General features: G+C 44.7%; 1 non-coding gene across 1 annotated transcript; it reads left to right on the top strand.

Annotated features, from left to right (window-relative positions):
• The first annotated feature begins 8536 nt into the window (after nt 1-8536).
• On the top strand, nt 8537-8643 carry LOC136170022 (U6 spliceosomal RNA). Its single transcript, XR_010663482.1, has one exon. It is a non-coding gene; the product is annotated as a U6 spliceosomal RNA (small nuclear RNA).
• Nucleotides 8644-9203: the final 560 nt, after the last annotated feature.

Here is a 9203-nt window from a genome sequence, read left to right as displayed (position 1 = left end):
TAGAGGCTTGCTGGATTCAGAGGCTGGGTCAGGAGTCGTCTCCCGGAGTTCTGTTAATGCCTGTTGAAAAGCTGAGAGCTGAGTTACATAATTAGTTAACTCCAAGGCTTCAGGATCTATAACAATGTCTGTGCGTAAGAAAGGCCTTCCATAAATACATTCAAAGGGGGACAGTCCCTCCTTTTTTGGGGCAGTTCGAGCCCTCATTAAAGCAATGGGTAGGACTTTAATCCAGTTGTCCTGCGTTTCTTGAGTTAATTTGCGCAGATGTCTTTTGATAATGTCATTAGCTTTTTCAACCTTTCCTGAGGATTGGGGTCTCCAGGAACAGTGTAAGTGATACTCTATTCCTAGAGCTTTAGATACCCCCTGAGTTACAGCAGCTTTAAAGGCGGAGCCATTGTCACTCTGAAGGCTCCGTGGCAGCCCAAACCTGGGGATAATTTCATGGATTAAAATCTTTATAACTTCCTTAGCTTGTTCACTACGACAGGGGAACGCCTCAATCCATCCAGTAAAAGTATCCACCCAAACTTGTAAGCAAGAATATCCATTAGGTTTTGGCATATGAGTAAAATCAATTTCCCAGTCCTCTCCAGGATACTTTCCCTTTCGTTGTAATCCAGATTTTGCTAGCCTTTCCGTCTTTGGGTTATTTTTCTGACAAACCTCACACCGTTTGATAATGTTTTTTAAAGTTTTCATTATATTTTTACCTTCAAACAAACGAGAAGTCATCTGGCAAGTACTTTCTACACCCAAATGAAAACTCTGATGTAAACCCTTAAGAATTTTCCACTGAGCATTTTCAGGAATTATTAATCGTCCATCCTCGGACTGTAACCATCCTTTATCAGTAATCTTTGCTCCTCTTTTCTCATATCTTTTTAATTCTTCCTCAGTATATTGTGGTTTTTCTTGTTCTACAGGACCTGTCCATATCAAAGGCGTCTGTAGGGAGGGGGTTTCATAAAGTGCCGCTTTTTTGGCTTGAGAGTCTGCTAACAGGTTACCGGCGGCCATTTTACTCCCATCCCTGCTGTGCCCTTTGCAATGCATAACCGCTACTTCTTTAGGACAATAGATAGCAGTTAAAAGTCTCTCAATCTCTCTGAAATGCTTAATAGGTTCTCCTGTTGCTGTTTTAAACTGTCTTTCTTTCCATACTGCAGCATGAGCATGTAAAGTCAAATAAGCATACTTAGAATCAGTGTAAACATTTACTCGCTGCCCTTTGCTTAACTCTAGAGCTCGGGTCAGAGCCACAAGCTCCGCTAACTGGGCGCTGGTTTCCTGGGGGAGAGATTTTGCTTCTAAAACCTGTTCAGCAGTCACCACAGCATAACCTGCTTTATGCTTTCCATCCCGAACAAAAGAACTGCCATCTGTAAATATTTCCATGTCAGGATTGTCTAATGGGGTATCCATTAGATCTTCCCGAGCTGCATAGTTTAAAGTTAGAAATTGGGAACAATCGTGATCAGGTGTTTCATCTTCCTTCTCAGGAAGGAAAGTAGCAGGATTTAAATTTCCACAAACTTTAAGCTTAGTTACTGGTCCTTCTAACAACAGTGACTGATATTTAAGAAGCCTACTGTCTGTCATCCAAATGTTAACCTTAGAGTTTAAGATTCCACTCACATTATGAGAAGTCAGTACAGTAAGGTTTCGTCCAGTAATTATTTTTAAAGCTTCAGGTGCTAATAAAGCAGCTGCCCCAATTACTCTTAGGCAGTGGGGCCACCCACGTGCAGTTACATCTAATTCTTTGCTTAGATAAGCAATAGGTTGCTGGTGAGGCCCCCGGGGTTGTGTCAAAACTCCCAAGGCCATACCTTTCCTTTCAGTGACAAACAAGTTAAATTCTGACCCTGTGGGCAAACTCAAAGCTGGAGCTTGCAGGAGAGCAGTCTGAAGAACCTTAAAAGCCTTTTGAGTATCTGGAGACCAAACCAGTTTGTCGGTTTGGGCCTGCTGAGTTTCAGCTATAAGTTTATATAAAGGCCGGGCAAGTTCTCCATAACCCGGAATCCAAATGCGACAGTAGCCTGTGATTCCCAAAAATCCTCTCAATTGCCTTAAAGTCATAGGTAGGGGATGATTTAGTATAGGTTTAATTCTCTCGGGGCCTATGGCCCTAGTCCCTTCTGATATGATTAGGCCCAGATATCTAACAGATTGTTGACAAAGCTGAGCCTTTTCTCTTGATGCCTTGTAACCGCAACTTGCCAAAAAGTTTAAGAAATCTTCTGAGGCTCGTGAACAAGCTTCCTCTGTCTCAGCACAGAGCAAAATATCATCTACATATTGTAACACTACCGCCTCAGAGCTATTAAAATTTTGTAGATCCCGTGACAAACTTTGTCCAAATAAGTGGGGACTGTCACGAAATCCCTGGGGCAAAACTGTCCAGGTTAACTGAGAAGCTGGCTGAGTAGGGTCTTCAAAGGCAAATAGAAATTGACTTTCCTCTGCCAAAGGCACTGAATAGAAGGCATCTTTTAAATCAATTACTGAAAAATATTTGGCTCGTTCAGGAATTTCAGACAATAGCGTATAAGGATTAGGCACCACGGGGTGTAAAGGAACCACAGCCTCATTTATTATTCGTAAATCTTGAACTAATCTCCACTTATCATTTGATTTTTTTTACACCCAAAATAGGAGTGTTGCATGGACTGTTACAGGGAACTAATAGTCCCTGCTCCTTTAAATTCTCAATGATGGGTTTTAACCCTTCCTTAACCTCAGGTTTTAGTGGATACTGCTTCTTATGTGGGAATAAGTGGGGGTCTTTGAGCTTGACAACTACAGGAATAGCATTTTGTGCTCGACCCACAGATTTTCCATCAGCCCATACTCTAGGATTCACATTTTCTTCAACTAAAGGGAGAGAAAGGGAGGGCTCCATATTCATGAAAACAGAGGCATGGACCTTGCTCAGTATATCTCTCCCCAAAAGGGGTGAGGGTGATTCTGGCACGATAAGAAACTCGTGTGAAAATAGCACAGAATCCCAGTTGCACGATAGAGAATAACTGAAGTAATACCTTTTGGCTCGTCCAGACAGTCCCATTACGGAAGCGGATCGGGAAGAAAGTGGGCCAGGGGCTTCAGTAAGCACGGAGTAAGTTGCCCCAGTATCTAAAAGGAAATTGACGGATTGGCCTCCCACCGTTATCAATACCCGGGGTTCCTCAGGTGTAATTAGGACGGGAGCTTGTGTGGGGACCCCCGGGCACCTTCAGTCCTGATTGTCTTGAGAGTCAGACCCCTGAGACCTACACCTCTGGGGGCAGTCTCTCCTCCAGTGTGGTCCCTTGCAGACCGGACATGGAGCCGGGGGCGGCTTAGACGCCTGAGGGCAATCCCGCTTGAGATGCCCCTCCTTTCCACAGCCATAGCAAGCCCATCCCTTTTCACCTGGGTCCCTCTGGGCATTTTTCTCAGGCTGTTTAAGAACGGTTTTCATAGCCATTGCGAGGGCTTCCGCCTTTTCCTTCGTCTTTCTCTGCCTTTCTTTCTTTTCCTCATATTCCCTACCATAATAGACTGTCTGAGCCAGTTGTAACAGATTATCTACAGACTGATTTGGTCCATACGCCCGTTTTGATAACTTACGGCGAATATCTGGAGCCGACTGAGTGAGAAATCTATCCTTTAAGATCACTTTCCCCTCTTCACTTTCGGGATCAATCTCAGTGAATCTGCGAAGGGCTTCTCTCAGTCTGTCTAGGAATTTACCAGGAGCTTCCTTCTCTTCTTGTTCTATGTCTGCCAGTTTGCCATAGTTTAAAGGCTTAGAACGCGCCTGCCTGAGTCCTTCAAGAATACATCTGACAAAATGACTCTGATCCCATCTTCCTTTAGCAGTGTTATAGTCCCAGTCTGGTTCTGTAGCTGGGACCGCCTGACTCCCAGTGGGGAGGGCAGTTATCTCGTCCTCCCTCTTTCCCACTGATTCATTACCAAGCCATTCATCTCCATAAGCAACCGCTTTACCCAAAACTCGAGCTTTTGAGTCAGGAGTCAACGTTTGTCCCAAGATATACATCACATCCTTCCAAGTAAGGTCATAATGCAGAGTAACACCTTTAAAAGCTCTAATATATTTTTCTGGGTCCTCTAAATAGTCTCCCAGATCCTCTTTAATTCTTTGTATCTCTTGATAAGAAAAAGGCTTATTAACTCTCATAGACTGATAATTTCTCCCGGTGGGTACTTCATGAAGAGGCAACAGCATGAGTGGCTGTCCCTCAGTCTCTCTGGCTGTTCTGTGCATATCCCAGGGATATATTGGAGAAACCTGCTTTTCTTTATCTCTTTGCCTCCTGTCCTCCATCTCATCTCTTACTTTGATAGTCTGAGTTTCTACTGAAACCAGAGTAGTCTGAAGTCGTACTGAGACAGGAGTTGTTTGGACCTCTACGTGAGCAGTTCGAATCTCAATTTGGGTTCCCATTGAGACCGAAGCACTTTGAGTCTCAGTTTGTGTTTCCACTGAGACCGAAGCAGTTTGAACCTCAGCTTGGAGCCCGGGATACGGAGGCAAAGTAGGAGGACAGGGGGGAGCGGAAGGTTTCACGCCCAAATCTACACCCTTAGGACATAAGTCTGGCATATTTCGCAGAGAGAAAAAGGGCAACACATACGCTACTTCTACCCATTTCCCTTGCTTTTTACAGAACCGGTCTAATTGTAAAACAGTATTATACTTAAGAGACCCTCCAACTGGCCACCGTTCGCCGTTCTCCAGTGGGTACCGCGGCCATGCAGTATCACATAGGAAGACCAGGTGTGTCTTCTTTAAGCCCTGGGGATCAAATCTATCCCAGTTTTTCAGGATACAGTTCAAAGGAGTGAGGCTGGAATTGTTAGCTCCCATCTGTAAGAGAGAAAAAAAGCGACCAGCGCCATTTTTCTACCGGAGGCGTCCCTCCCTGCTCTAGATGGGGGTGTAGACAGACATTACACCAAAAGCTTTTCCTTCCTGGTCGGACTTAGTCTGTCCCTTACCGACGCAGGCGTCACACTCGTCCCTCCCGGTTCTACCACCGAGACGGGGTGGGGATGCACCAGGGGTAGACCTGATGGCATCCCTGACTGACGTCCAGCTCTTCACCTCGCTTGCCTCTGATGCCACCCAGGGTGCAATCAGAGTAACCTTCCGGAATGCCTCCCAAGCCAAGACCTCTGGGGGACACATTCGTCACCTGAGTGCCTGTGCACGACCCGGAGTATATTCCTGACCACAATAAGACTGATACAAACATGAAACTGAGATGTTCCTTCCAAGAGTCACCACACCGGTATAAGAGCCTCCTCTGCTCCAGTAAGAGCCAGTGTTACCAAAAGAAAAAAACCATTGCAGTTCCAATCCAAGTAACCTTTAACATCAGAGATGCTCTGGGAGTTAGAGCTCCATCTAGCTTCCGAACTTTCCATGCCTAGCGAGGCTAGGCGCTTCCTGACTACCAATCCAAGTTTGAGACCTAGACCACAGTAGAGTAGCAACATAGGTTACAAGTCTCTTGAAAGCCCAAGATCCGATAGATAAGGTTAGTACTTCTAATTCCCAAGGAGTTATGAAATGGTCAAAGAGACCGGAAAGTTTGACCGAGAAAAAAAGAGTTCGGTCCACATGCTTTGCCCGTTTCTGGTCGGTTCCCAAAGGGGACATTGGTTGCCTCTTGGCATTGGCAGGTCGGTATAAACCCCTGACAAGTTTTTGCCATAAGCCTTATGAGGTCGCCGAGGAACCGCAGAGCAGGGCCTTTCATTCATTCACACAAGCACACCGTAGAGTTAGTAAAGTACAGCGGAAAACGTGTTCGCTAGGAGAACAAAGAACTAGAGCTCCAAGCATCCTTACCTTGTCCTGAAGGATCCCGGACGAGCCCCCAAGATGAAAGGTTGTTGCTGAACGATAAGACGCGGGATTCTTGGCCTCCGGAGGAGACGAATTCAATCCGGGGCCAGAGACGAGGCTGGATCGCTCAGAGCTTTTGTGTAATAAAGTTTTATTAAAGTATAAAGGAGATAGAGAAAGCTTCTGACATAGGCATCAGAAGGGGGCAAAAGAGAACCCCCCTCCTAGTCTTTAGCTGTATGTTATATAGTCACAGTCTGTTAATGAAAAGAAAGGAATGTCATAAAATCTAGAATGGCACCAGATAATTCATCCCAGGCCATAAAACTATTGACTTGCATCTTGTACCAACAAATAGTTTCGTTTACATAGATTAGGGGAACAATACCTGAATAAGTAAGTTAGGCCCTTTGGCGGAACCAACTTGAAGATGGAGTCTGGGGTTCATTAACATAGCTTAAGACAACATTTCCATACGAAAAAGAAATGTATTGGTTAACTCAAGGTTTGGGAGTAGTTAGCTTTAGGTGAGACCAGGTGTCATGGCCACACAGAATGTTAGGAGAAACCTCCTTTTAATTTTGTATAGAGAAGGAAAAACAGATCGCTGGTTTGTTCTTTTCTGCCGGTTAAGAGAGATAAAAATGTCTGGCACTTACAGTCTCATACCTCCATTTGGAGACCCCTGGCCTTCCTGCCTGTTACTCTCTCAGTGCAGACCAAGCCCTCTCTCTGAGTGCAGTTAGCGTCCATTCCCATCAGCTGTCCCCCCAAAGGGCCGCAGGCTCCAAGGGCACAAGGGAGCTGGGTGCAGATCCCAGGGTGGCAGACGTTACAGGAGCCTGTCCTGACTCCCTTCTGCCTCTCCGCAGCTCTCCAGGCCTGGGGCAGCTCAGAAATGCCTGGCAAGTGGCAATACCTGTATCCACCTGCTGCAGCAGAAATCACCGGGGGAGAAGTGACGGCGCTGAAGCAGGGCCTAAGCTTCTGCCAAAGGAAGACACGCTCATACTCTGTTAGCCCTGAAGACACTTCCTCTTCCTGAGGATTCCTCTTTCCGGAATTCTAACCTCAGGGAACTCCCAGAGCCTGAGGGAGGAGGAGGAGCAGGGAGGGGGCTGTTCACGGGAAAAGCCAGATGTGAGAACAAAAGGAACTTCTGACAAGGACGATTCTACCTCTCAAAGCTGCACAAGTCATGGTGTTGCAGTAGCAGCAGTAGAATCAGCTGCAAACACTTATGTGTGAGGCTCTGTTCCAAAAGGTTTTATGTACTTGAGCTCATTTAATCTCGGGTCCAAGAGAACCTGCTTTGCTGAGACCTTTTACAGGTGCTGGGTCCTGTTGCTAGTCTGGTATTCTGACAGCATCATTTTAACTCACAAAATCTGCTTTAGCATCACGTCATTCATCAATTCAACATGCTGAGCTGGGATATATCTAACTATATCCCACTGTCCATGAAATTATCAGTAAATAACCTATATTAGGAAGAGAAAGGAGTTTTATCTGAGCCAAGTTGAGGATGGTGGTCTGGAAGATAGCCTCTCAAATAACTCTGAGGAACTTCTCTGGAGAAGTCTCATTTTCAGCAGTTTTATGTCTTGTCAGAACAAAGTACATCAAGCAAGTCAGCAATACGCTCCTTCAAGGCTCCAAAAAAAAAAACAGATGAGCACATACACAGCAAGTCAGTATGGCCTTGACACCTGGGAAGTGAGTCTTATTGTCAAAAGGGCACCAGTGTTTGTGTCCCAGGAAGGGAGGCATTTAATCTTTATGTTTAAGGTGGACATTCTTTACTTCTGGTTAATGTGCCCTTTAACAACTTAAGCTGATGTACAAGGTATGTTTGATAGGCCACAAACAGGCTGTTCCAGCTAGCATAAAATTCAAGCTAACTCCTGTACAAGTCAGAATGACTTCCCCATGCCTCAATACGTGAAAATTTATTTTACCACCACACACTGGCCATACAAAAACACAACAGGTCCTTCCCATAAAGAGCTAAGGGTCTAGTGGGACAGAGACAAAAGGACAATTGATCACAGAAGGTAAGGGTCCTGAGAGGGACTCACATGTAGGGCGGACGCGGTGGAGAGGTACCTACTGCTAATCAAAGTGTAGGGCAGACGCGGTGGAGAGACACCTACTGCTAATCAAAGTGTAGGGGGGACAAATTGCAGAGACACCTACTGCTAATCAAAGTGTAGGGGGTAAAGGATATCAGAGAAGGTGGAGGTGAACACTTAGCTGAGTCTTCGAGGACACACAGGAGTTAGTCAAGGAGAGACAAAGAAGGACACGCTAGGTGGAGGCCTGGAGATAACTGAAGATGGCAAGTCCTGAGAAACACACGTCGGCCAACACGGACAGTTTGAAAGCAGGGTGGGAAGAAGTGTCATAGAAAGGCATGAGGCAAGATCACTAGATCCTCAGAATTTACACTTCATGAGCTTATGTCAGAGGAGTCTCACTGCATTAGGCCCCTACTGTCCTTCAAGCCATCTGAGCAGATGCCAGGTGGAATAAAGGCTATTCTCACCAATCCATGCCCAAATTCCATATTCACAAGCAAACAAATGATGTACCATTTAAAGTCACTATTCTAAGATGGCTTATTTTTAGCAAGAGGTGATGAAAATAATCATTTGAAAGATGGGGGCAGTGCTCGCTTCGGCAGCACATATACTAAAATTGGAACGATACAGAGAAGATTAGCATGGCCCCTGCGCAAGGATGACATGCAAATTCGTGAAGCGTTCCATATTTTTAGATGACATGATCCTCTACATAGAAAACCCTAAAGACTCTTCCAGAAAATTACTAGAGCTAATCAATGAATATAGTAAAGTTGCAGGATATAAAATTAACACACAGAAATCCCTTGCATTCCTATATACTAACAATGAAAAAACAGAAAGAGAAATTAAGGAAACAATACCATTCACCATTGCAACAAAAAGAATAAAATACTTAGGAGTATATCTACCTAAAGAAACAAAAGACCTGTACATAGAAAACTATAAAACACTGATGAAAGAAATCAAAGAGGACACAAACAGATGGAGAAACATACCGTGTTCATGGATTGGAAGAATCAATATTGTCAAAATGGCTATTCTACCCAAAGCAATCTATAGATTCAATGCAATCCCTATCAAGCTACCAACGGTATTTTTCACAGAACTAGAACAAATAAGTTCACAATTTGTATGGAAATACAGGAAACCACGAATAGCCAAAGTAATCTTGAGAAAGAAGAATGGAACTGGAGGAATCAACCTGCCTCACTTCAGACTCTACTACAAAGCCACAGTCATCAAGACAGTAT

The sequence above is a fragment of the Muntiacus reevesi genome, chromosome 5 (assembly GCF_963930625.1).
Source record: "Muntiacus reevesi chromosome 5, mMunRee1.1, whole genome shotgun sequence".
Classification (NCBI taxonomy): Eukaryota; Metazoa; Chordata; class Mammalia; order Artiodactyla; family Cervidae; genus Muntiacus; species Muntiacus reevesi.
The sequence above is the reverse complement of the archived record's forward strand: the minus strand, read 5'-3'. Positions and strand labels throughout refer to the sequence as shown.